The sequence below is a fragment of the Coturnix japonica genome, chromosome 7 (assembly GCF_054131305.1).
Source record: "Coturnix japonica strain WE chromosome 7, WE-NBRP24, whole genome shotgun sequence".
Classification (NCBI taxonomy): Eukaryota; Metazoa; Chordata; class Aves; order Galliformes; family Phasianidae; genus Coturnix; species Coturnix japonica.
The window spans coordinates 8,264,257-8,276,155 of record NC_140669.1 but is presented as its reverse complement, the minus strand read 5'-3'; the positions used below and the strand labels follow the sequence as shown (position 1 = coordinate 8,276,155).

The 11,899-nt window shown below is 45.7% G+C and overlaps 1 long non-coding RNA gene across 1 annotated transcript; it reads left to right on the top strand.

Annotated features, from left to right (window-relative positions):
* Positions 1-1,113: 1,113 nt before the first annotated feature.
* On the top strand, positions 1,114-7,305 carry LOC146760058 (uncharacterized). The gene is made up of 2 exons (XR_014948205.1): positions 1,114-1,256; positions 2,167-7,305. It is a non-coding gene; the product is annotated as an uncharacterized LOC146760058 (long non-coding RNA).
* Positions 7,306-11,899: the final 4,594 nt, after the last annotated feature.

The window sequence follows — 11,899 nt, the reverse complement described above, 5'->3', positions numbered from 1 at the left end:
CGTTCCCAGCCAGGAGTCACAGAACTCTGGCTCTGACTTGAAGGCAGGGAAGCAAAGTACTTCAAACTATCAGGGAGGTTTCCGAGGGGCTGCCTCAGCCTGGTGCGAGGGCTCCGTGCTGGCGGCTGGGCACAACACATGTAGCTCCTCTGTCTCTCCGGCGAACTCGACAGCTGCTCGTAGCTCCAGTAATTAGACTGTCATTGCTTGTTAGAGGAGAGAAAAATGCTCCTATGACAGATTCCACGAGTCCTCTGTTTTTTAAGACCTCACAGAATTCACCAGAGCATTAATTGAGATCTCTTATTTCTCTGGAATCAGAAGGGAAGAAGTTCCCTCTGCTGCTTCGCACTCCAATCAGAGCCCTCTCCCGCCTCCCATGGAAAGCGGTTAATTCACTCTCAGAGCCTCGGGAGAAGCTGAATGCCTTTCGTACATACCCGGCAGGAAGAGAGAGCTTCCAGGCCGTGAGAACTTTGAAATCTCCTCTTCGTTTTGCTAAATTTAACCAAAAGGAGATATACAGCCTTTTCTCCACTAACTGAGATCTCCATTATCTGAGTGGAGACTCAGACTCTTCTTGCCATCCAAGCTTGTTAATTCGGGAGCTGCTCGGAAGGGGCTGTTCCCCGCCGAACAAAAGCACAGGAAGATCACGCCAAGCTGCTCCTGCCCCCACCCAGCAGATGAGACTCAGAGGAGGCGATTTCTTTTCCCCCCTTCCGTACATTCCCCTTTCCCCCACAATCATACAAGGTTAACTCAACAGAGGAGTCTCAATCCAAATGGCAACTGGGATTGCATTTTGAAAAAAAAAAAAAAAAAAAAAAAAAAGCACTGAAGGAAGGGGGAGGAAAAAAAAAAAACAGAAATAGGGAAAGAAAAGAGAAAAAGCAGCAGGCTGATTACGAGGTGTCAAAACTGCCAGGAGCAAGAAGGTGATAGCAATCAGGGGTGAGAAGAGTGCGCCATTCGTGCGGGGCAGCTAATTATCCGTCTCATTTGAGAAGAGCAGCATTCGAGGCAGCAGCGTTCGCCTGCTGAACGGTGACAGATTGGCGCGGAGGAGAGGGGAGGTGTTAAAACAATGGAGCCGGGCTTGCGAGCGCTGTTGCATGCTAATCAGCCCGGCCTCCTTCCTTCCTTCCCTCCCTCCTTCCCTCCGCCTGCCTGCCGCGATCCCTCCTTCCCGCCGGCCGCAGACAAGCCCAACACTCCCAGACCCCTCCGCAACGTGCAGCCCGCAGCTGGCCGAGGTGGGAATCCAGAGGGACCCTCGGGGAGAGCGCTCAGTGCGGTGGGCGGCGCCGGGGGGTCCGGCAGGCCCTTGGCTACCGGTGGTAGCTTGCGGAGCTCGCCCGTGGCGTGCGGAATTATCAGGCCCGGCGGCCCCAAAGGTTTCTCGGGCCGGCGCCCCGCTCCCAGTGTCCCCCCATTGTACAGTCGCAGCGCAGAAGCGGCTCCGAGCGAGGCTGCCCGGCCGGAGCCGATCCGCCGCCGCAGCCAGGCGAGGGCCGCAAAAGCGAGGGAAACGCAGAGCTGTGCCAATTACTGCTGGGTTCCAGGACTCCGTTGTCCTCTCGGCTCTGCTCAGTGACTAGAGTCTGGAATGCTAAACAGGTTGTAAGCAAGTTGCACGGCCGCCTCTCGCCTCTCGGATCGCTTGGCCTTGCAAGTCTGAACCACCGTTCGCACCCTATGACGAGGAGGTGCAAAACGAGCCGTCCTCATCTCCGAGCGGGCAGGCTCCCGCTCACGGGCGGTGTGACGGGGGCAGCGGAGCTTCGGGCGTCCCGCACGGGATCGCGTCGGTCCCGGCTCCCGCAAAGCCCCCCGTGCCCGGGAGTCGCGGGGCGAAGCCCGGAGCCGGAGCAGTGACAGCCCGGCGGCAGCCAGCGCCGAGCTCCGCTCTGCCAGGAAGAAGCAGAGGAATGAGCGTTGGAATGTTTACTCTCCAATATTTCTCAGTTTCCATTCCATCCTGCCCTGAAAGATTTCTGATTACTATACACTTCAAAATAGTATTTATTACAGATTTACATAATCTGTATGTTTTATGTTAAGGGAATAACACATTGACGCTGTACTACTGAAAGGAGTTAATCTTAAACTATGTAGTGTCTGCTTTAAGAGTTCCAACTAAAACAAGTCCTTGTCTCCTGGCAGCGATAGGGAACACGCAGCCAGAAGGACATTGCCCGGCGCAATAGCTGAGCTCCAGGTGAAGCCGCCGCTCCGCTCCCGAACCTTCCCTTGGGCTGCACGACAGCACTCGGCGAAATTAAATCATAAGAGACTCTGTGTAACCTCCCGTTTCATTGAACAAGCGTTATTTCAAACGGCACGTGTCTGATTTATGGCAGGATTCGTGCGGGTGGGCAAACGCTGGCAGGGGAGGTTTGGGCCTGAGGTAAGCGGCACGGTAACGCAGGTGAAATGGATTGAAATGAGGTCTGAGAGTGCGTTTGGTTCTGCGGTACGTTCAGATTTTGTTATTCCAAGTCTGTCGTTGAGCGTTCTTGATGAATTGTCCGTGAGCATCCAGATGGTGAGATTTTCGTGCTTCCGTGCCATTCTGACATCTCAGCCTGTATAAATAAACTCCCAGATCGCTGTGATACCTACGGAGTGGAAAAATCCGGTCCACCTTAATACTCAGCACTGAAGTGTTTTACGTTTTAGAGTCTTTGTAACGCCTGATACAGAAGTTGGTGTGAACCGAGAATAGTGATTTAACGGATTTACACTACAAAGCAACAATGAAGTTAACTTCTGCACCCTTTGCTTAAAGCACATTTTTTTTCCCTGCCCTTCTGAGTTCAGAGCCTCGGGAGACGGAGATAAAAACATTCTTTTGTTTTTTTCCTGTGATTTCTAAAGACTTTTTTTTTCATACTTTGTACATAAGGGTGACAGAAGGACCTTCGAGAAGGTCAGGTTTTACTTTTCCAGAAAAGGTTCTTGGTTTGTTTATTGATATCACACGCTTTACCAAAGTGGTGACAAACAGTTGTGTCCTTTGCGATTATTTACGTCGCGGATCAAAGGTATTCGAGTCCAAGACCTTCCCAAATCAAATTACTTCTTTCGTGTCTAACCAGCCCCGCTGTGGAGCGCTGCGCTCCGCCCGCTCAGGCTGGAAGGCAGCGGCGCTGGCACCGCTCGCTCAGGGCATCCCGCTGGGTAACGCCGGCCCGCGGGCAGCGAGTCGGGCTTCGTAGAGTTTCTGAGCTGACCGAAATAGAAAACACAAATCGATATATATAGCAGGGTGATATGGTGAAAATGAGCTTAAAGAAAAGCATTTTGCAGAGACAAATATATATTTTTTTTTCAAAAGGTTTTAAATATTCAATTGGTGAGAAAAATAACTACTTGTAAAAACGTGTGTACTTTCATTATGCTTAATTTGCCATTCAAAACAAGTTTTTCTTAATAAGCTCTATTGTTTCTATCTGTTTGGTGAAATGTAATACGTGTGAGACAGAAAGCAGACTCGGAATGTGAATGAGTCTTGTTTTTCTCTCTTTCTATCGCTTTTTAAATACAACTGTATTCGGATCAAGAGAACCTTAAGTCAATAAGAGGATTAATAGAAGGAAAGCGGAGTGGCGTTCCTGAGGCCGTGATCTAAAAAGATGAAACGTGAAATCTTACTTACTAGGTCAGGTGTTTTTTTTTCCCTCCCTACATCAGATTTCTATGCCATATACAAGTCTCCATAGGCAAAAGCACTCTGCGGTTAGTACTTATGTTTTTGCTCTCAGCAGCGACAACAAGCTTTGTCAGGTGTTCGCCGCTCGCACTGTTCATTGAAATATTTTAATAAATGACTCATTGCTTTAAGAAATCACCACACTATCACCCGAGTGAAAACATCTCTATGCTCTCAAGCCGGCAGTGTCAAAAAGTATAGTCTCTCAGGGCAAGGGGTTACGAAGCCTTCATAAAGGTTTCCCATCTGTCATTAAGCGCGACATCGAGCCCTTTAGGTACCGCGAAAATGATTTTCTTCTGAGTACTTCAGCCCAAAGATGCCGTTCTCTTAATTACTGGCGTTTGAAATTAGGAACGCCACCGAATTCCCTGGAGATTCGCAGAAGACATGCAAAAATAATCTCTTCTCCTGCTCGCCTGCCAGGTCTTCAGTACCTGCCCACCAGCCATTCGGCTCATTTGCTAGGTAATGATGGATGAAGCACGGCGGCCCTGGCAGCTGCGCCGCCACCCCTCCTGACATTACCGATGTGCTCCACGGAAATCTGCCTCTTCACAATTGATTGTCAAAAAGGAGTGACAAATAATGTTCTATTTATTTTTGTATTGATTAGCTGCCCTTCTCGCCATCGCGGGGCTCCCGTGCAGGGGTTCCTCAGGCACACGGGGTAACGGAATGAGAGGAGCCGCTGGGATCGCGGACCGTGAGGCTGTCACTAAGTCTGCGTGCAACAGGTGCCCTGCAAAACCCACGGCAACTCCCCGTAGGGTCAGTGTGCGTGTGGACAGCGCAGGTACGGACCTGGTGTGGAGCCGAGCTTTTGTGTGACAAGACCACGCCGAGTCTGAGACAAGAAACTGAGTCTGCTGTCGGGGGACAACCCCATCTACAAATGGCCATTAGCGCTTTTTCCAGAGGTGACAACCAAGCTTAAGGCTGCCCGACCCACCAATTTGTCAACAGCCGAGTGTCGGAGGGTTTTCTTGGGTGATAGGGGTTACAGAATTTGTCGGAGGAGGAAAAGAATATGAAGAGGGTGGGAAAAAAATACCATTGTGGTCGCGTGTGGGTAATGTCCCGGCACGAAATCGGCCCAATGGAACCAGCTGAATGCAGAGATACGTCTCAGGGCGCACAGATAGACCCGGTGACGGGTACGTCTGCAGAGGCTCTGCTCGTGTTGTCAATCCAAGCAGCGTAGACTACATTTTTAATATGTGGAAATGTGTACATAACTCTGGACATAAGGGTGGGGGCGTAAAAAAGCCACGTCCAAGCTCAATGGGAGCACTGGAGAGAAACCTCGGGCTCCATGCCATCCGAGATGTGAAAGCCCACGGAGGCTCAGCAGCCAAAATCTCATACACTGATTTTTTAATAGAGTTCTCATCCATGTGTCCATTTAACTGCAGTTGATACAGATCAAATAAGCTTGTTACTTTTAGATTCCCAGTTGTCTCAAGTGATACAAGACAGTAGCAACAAGAAGATCCCTAATTAAAAGGGATTCATCTGATTTTCTTATTCGGGGAGTTTAGTGCCCCTAAGTATTCTAACAGGATAAACCTCTTCCAGCATCAGTCTGCCAGGTCTATCTAGCCTTTCTTCTGCCCGGGGAATAGGAACAGCAGGTTTTCTTCCACCTCTAAAACTTCCTTCAATTCTTTTGTATCATTTTTGAAATCTCCTTCAGAATACTCCTCCACGTATTTCTCCGAATCTTGATGTATAAGTGTAATTTCGGGTATGTAAAAGCACATACGTTTCAAGCAATAGAAATCTGAGAGGGAAACCAATAGAAGATGAGACACTGTTTAATCGTGAAATAGATTCGTGCCGCTTAACAAGGTTTCAGAAGTCATTATTATAAAATCTACTTTGCGTAAGGATACCTGGGCGCTGTAGCTCGTGATGACAACTGCAACTTATTGAAGATATGTGTGTAGTAATTTGTGAGCGCCTCTTAAAAGAAGAGGACAAAATGCTTCACAGATTAGTTTGAAGTTAGTTCAGTTTACACGCTTGTTTTATTATCCAAACGCGTGCATGCTGTTCCTTCCCGGGATCGTCATTGCCCTGCGCAGCAAAGAGGCCACAGGATCCCTGTGACCTCACACCCGCACTGAGGACTGCCCTGCGTACCCAAGTTTTAGTCAATGCTCTGTGGCGGGTGTGTGCACGTATAGACGGACAAGGGTGAAAAAAGACCCACATGAAAGTTATTAGCAGGGAGTCTGCAGTCACTCATTCAAGTTCACAAGCCTATTAACATCAATGGGCCTTAAATGCAGTAAGAGTTTTTAAGTGTGTCTTGCTTTTTAGTCCCTAGAGAATACCGGGATTGCCAAGAAATGCTCGTCGAGTCCAAACACGCTACAAACATAAAAATAAAAGGTTTCAGCTTTATTTTCCGACCCCATCATACGGTAGAAAATGGTTGCAAGACCTGGAACGTGATGCGAATCTCAGAAGTGTCAAACCTTTTATGGACTTCAAGGGAATTGTATGGCCAACAAATCCAGCTTCATTCTAGTTTTACTCAGATTATCAAAGAGAAGAGATTACTAGAATGACAGAAAAGCAATTAATTACCTCGCTCTTTGCATGGGGGTAACAAGACTACAAGCATGCTAAGACTCTCACAGCGTTTCAGAAGGTCCATATTTCCCACCGGGTCTAAGTGCCTTTTCCATTATAGGGTGAAGAAAATGGCTATTATAAGAAAATGTCGGTGGAGAAAGTGTTACTATGTAATAAATAGCCCGGTCTCATCGTTTAATATAGAGTTTGAAGGAAGTAATCCCGACTGGACTCGCTGTCCTCTAAATCGGATCCCTTCCCTTCTAACTATATATCAAGTTAGATGTTGTGCCGAGATGAGGCTAAGGGGGCATTAGGTTTCTTTTAAAGCAAATTCGTGCCGTGTGTAGGTGTGCGTGTGTGTGTTTGGGGGAGGGGTGTTGGGAGGAGATTTTATTATTCTTTTTTTAATAAAACTTGTTCCTTTGACTCTTCCACCGAGGTTAAAGGAACACGTTCCTTTCTTTGTCTTCAGAAGGAATGGCAGAAAGTTCGAACCTTTTCTCTTTCTCTTCCCCAAATAAATGCGTTGCTACGATTAGTTGCATGTAGAGAAAGAGAGGGAAAAAGAGAGGGAAAAAAAAAAAGAGCAACCGCTTCCAGGTCCAAGTCTGCGCATATAACCATTCACAATGTTTTTGAAGAAACAGATTAATCTCAACCTTATTGTTTAGAGCCGCAAACCTGCAGTGAAATACCGTTAAACTGGGTTCTTAAAGTTTTAGTCGGTGGCATTTTCTTAGGTTGACTGTGTTCACTGTGTTGAGATGCTGTGAGCAATAATGTAACTCCCATGGGGACTCGTGCCTCAGAGCGCTGGTGAGGAGCCGATCTGCCATGTCTGGTGTATCAGAGGATGGGATGCACACTGGACTGACTCTACCGCCTTATTTAAATGTGATGATTTTTCTCATTTGTTACATTGTTTGTATTAATACGAATATCTTGTTATGTTTGTTTTGTCTCTTGGGAGCCAATAAAGCTGTGAAGTTTTTCTTTACACCAAATGCAGCTCTACGGGCGATCAATCAATGGGTAGTTTTTGGATAATCTGCGAGAGTGAGAAATCTAATAAAGCAAGCAACTAAAAAAGGAAAACAACGTCTATTTTCTGTTAGGTTGGTTACGTCAGGAGTCAGGCTTTCCACCGTGCCTTTTAAATATATTTAAGCAGCTACATTGAAGTATCGGGGCAGCACCTCGCTAAATTAACTTGCTGACATAGAAAGGAAAAAGTTTAGGCACCGTGACCTCGGCAGCAGTGTGGGTGACTCATTCTTCCATTTCAATTTACTTTGACACTTGCATTTCCCCCGACCCTCCTCCGCAGTGGTATATGAAAACATACTTAGGCGAAATATAGCCCGATTGTGAGATGAGAGAACAAGAGATTTTTTAATTTATTTATTTTTAAATGCCTAATGCTTTGGTATACTACGTTTAATGATAAGAATAGGTAGACAAAGACGAAATAGTTAGCTTCTATGTCGCAACAAGGTCCATAGAAAATCGTGCCACTTAATTTCAAGGCAGCAGTTCTCTTATCACAACAAAATGAGTTATAAACAGATCAAAATAACAATCTGAATTATCTAGCATTAGTGGCTGAACTGAACAGCCCCAGATTACGTGATGAATTGTTAAATTGCAGTAGCATTGTTTTGGAATTGCTAATTAAAAAATAAGTAAACCCCCATGACTCTGAATATGACAACTGAAAATACCCACAAATTATTTATTAAATGAAGCGTCTAACAACTCTAACACTTCCAGCTCGCCTTGTTAATAAATGTAATTTGAGGTAGATTTAAAAAATCTCCCATCTAAACAGTGAATTCATTACGCGACGTTCAGATCTCCAGATGCCTATGGACTCCTCGGAATTAGGTGTTAAATAGACAAAAGTGAACCAAACTGCCTTTAAAAGCACAGCATGACCATGTAATTCTTTTTCCAGTTTGTGGTAAAAAATGATGAAACTTCTTTCCAAGTAGCTATCACCCAGATTTAGTGTGAAAAGTAGTGTAATTGTAATTCACGCCATCAGGGTCTATCACTGATAGACTATCAGCTGTTCTGTAGTTAGGAAGGCTTTCTTTTCAAATAGGAAAGCTGCCAAGTGCTCTGTGATACCTCCAGCAAGCTTATCGGATGGAAGATCGGAGCCAAAACAGCAGCTGCACACATATGCAAATTGGCAATTAATAGTATAACATTCTGGGAGGATTTTTTTTTTCTTTTTTTTTTTTCTTTTTTTTTTTTAATATGGGAAAGTATAGCGGAGCTACCTTAATATTAACCTTAACAGTGACAGGAAACTTCTTGTCTGAGCGGCCAAAGAATAATTACCCTCTGGAGAGACTGTCACTCTATTACTTTCCTCCTTCACACAAAGATCAAAGCTTGTTGTCCTGCCGAGTTTCTCTCTATCAGGAAAGTTAACTTCACGCTGTAAGAAGGGGGATACCTTGTGGCTTCGACTCTCGGAGCTCGGGAATCCTGGCTATACCTCCCCATCCCCCCAGTTTATTTAATTGTTTAGCTTTAAGATGCTTCTCCTGCTTCTGGGGGAAAAAAAAAAAAAAAAAAAAAGAAAAGAAAAAAAAGTTTCTTGCTAAGTGAAACTCTTAGAACTGTGCGTTTGTTACGGATACTCTAATCAATGGCAAAGTCATTGAAAGGATTAGTTTTATACATTCTCCCCAGCCTGCTGCAGCAAAGCAGCCTGCTTTATTTAGCTCAGCATGTATGAATACAAGCCTTCCAATTAATGCAGTTGCTTGCTCTAGTTAGAACGTTTCCTTTCAAAGGATCCTCACATGATCCTTTTCTTGTAATAGCAGACTGGAGCTGGGAAGGCTTTCCAGGGCTACTGCGTTTCACAGTAGCTTGTCCCCAGCGATTTCCCCTGTGTCTGTCCGTCTGCCTCTTCTAGGGCAGGCGTGGGGTGATTAGCCAATGTTTGCCATAACCTGCAAATTCTTCCCGACCTTATTTTCAGCAAGAAAACGCCGGCGGTTTGGCAGCGGGAGGCTGCAGGCCGGGGAGCGTGGCTCCCGGGGCAGGTTCCTAGCGGAGCGGCTCGGCTCAGCCGTGCTGCGGCTTGCCGGGCGGCGGGACTCGCCGCTTCTGCCGTCCTTTTAGCCTCTCACGTGCGCTCGGTTATTAATTCCTTTCCATTTTCTTTCTCAGTAACTACATTTGTAGTTGAAACACCTTTGCGTTGCAGCGCTTCAGCCGTATTTTAGCTACAAAGAGCGCCGTTTCGGAGAGGTACCGCCGAGCACGCACGACGCCCATGGCGCCCGCGGGTAGAGCGGAGCGGAACGGAGCAGCCCCCGCTGGGCGGGCAGTGGCACCGCGCGGCGCTCCGCCGCCTTCTGCCTCCTCGGCACGCCGGGGCCTGGAGCCTGCCTGCCCCCTCCCCTCCGGCTTTCGAACAGCCCTTCCTCCCCGAGCCCAACGGCAGCCTTGTAGCCGGTACCCAGCAGCTCAGTCAGACAAAGAAAAGAGGCTGAGAACGCAAGTCCTCGCTGCTCTGTTCCACAGCCGAATCGATACTGCGAGCAAGTTGGAGAAGCACGCTCTGAGCCGGAGCTGAAAGCCCCCCTTGTCTTAGTTATTATTTACGATGCCTTTCACCGGACTGCCAACGCTTCCTCAATATCTTTGTTGAACCACTCTGGTCTTTTTCCCGGTGCTTCACATACATACAGAATGGAGGGGGTCTCTAAAAGTGCTGTAGTGCAAGTATGGTGTAAAATTTAGTGTTATTTACTCATATCAGCATCCCAACATTAATATAAAATGTCGTGGTTATTATTCCCATTAAAGAATGTAATGCATTGACACAACTCCTTTGCTTCTGCTCTATTGATGACATAAATCTCCTCAGACAGCTCAGTTTAAGAAATGGGCTTAATTGACATTGAACATAAAATCTCCAGCAATGTAAGGCTCAATTTTACCAAATAGGTAATACCAAAACTGATGTTTGCAGTTTGATGTAGATCAGTGGAATCTGGGAAATTCAGAATGAAAATACCAGGGTTATTTTCAAGATTAAGCAAAACAGCATTTGGGCCTTCGTCCTTAGTTCACTTTATTATAAGAGCGCACCACAAAGAGTGCGATGCATTGGAACTGCATTGCTTGGACAGTTGTGGAACACCTGGGGTTTCAGAATAAAACGTCTCTCATTGCTTTGGGGATGGTTTCCACTTGAGTGTTATCTCGGCACCATTCATCAGAACGAGCTGTACACCTAACTGCAAACAGCAGAAATCTTTTTATTTGCTGGGCACTGTGCTACTCCAACATTCATAAGGTGTTGTTTTCCCAGAGTTTGGGAAAAAAATGTGCTTGGTGGTTTTTTGATTTCTTTAACACTGTTTCCCAAGGACAGTAAGGAAAAAGAATGCTGTTAGGTTATGGCCTGCTGCCTAATACTGTGTATATAGGTCTATTGGCAAGTTTCAAGCACATTTCAGAAGCTGATATTAAGATCCCGCTTTTTGTTATTGTTATTCTTTGATGGGTGTAACAATAAGCCTGTTCATACTAACAGAACAAATGATTCCAAGCATTATTTGCTGTATTTGCCAGAAGGTGGTGGACAAACAAACAAACAAACAAAACCAAACAATAACAACAACAAAAAAACAACCAAACTAAGAAGCAAAAACTCACAGGTGCTCCTGGGCCAGTCTCACCTCGTCATGTCTCTAATCTGGCCAGAACCCAAAACTACAGGTTGAGTGAAAAGCCAGAAACATTCTGTGGATGTCCCTTCAAAAGGACAGAGGATGTTCTTTATATTTACCTTTCTAAACATAACATGGATGTAATCTAAGGATTACTTGAGACACAGAGAGGATGGGAGTAGGAACAAGTCAATAAGATATACGAGGATATAGGAAACAGAAGTATAATCTATTGATTTAACTATTAACTGAACAGCTCTATCCTTTGAGTATCTGCTATTTCATTACTGAACAGTTTTCTATGGTCCTGAGACAACAGATGAGAATGACGAATCACTCACAGTGAATTTCAGAACTTTGTCTGCCAATTCATTATCAATTTCTGTGCTGTAGAAAGCAAACCTTCACATTTTACACCAGTACATTGGGGCAGAAGATAATTGGATGGACTTTTACCAGTACATTTTCCTGACTTGTTACTAAAGGGAAGCAGTGAACAGCAGAGGGTGAAGAGGAAAACAGGTCAGTCAAGTATGATGTTAATAGGAGAGTCACAGAGCCAACAGGCTGCTGACATTTGATTCATGGAAATGGAAGCAAAAGGCTGTTTCCTTGCTTTTGTTTTCCCAATGGCATTTAAACATTTTAATGATATAGTCTTCCAGTGCTAAGAGATGATGCTATTTTGTTGCATTTGAAGGACAAAAATTGAACATTACAGACCAAAGCGCTCATGAAATTTAAAAATAAAGGAAAAAGTCTGGGGGGGGGGGGGGGGGGGGAAGAGGAAAGAAAAGAAGAGCCATGGAAAGATGCTCTAGAATGCGGCTGCCTTGGGAGACAGAGCTGCTCCTCAGTGAGAGGTAGTCAACCTGGAACTGGAGTTTTCTTGAGAAAG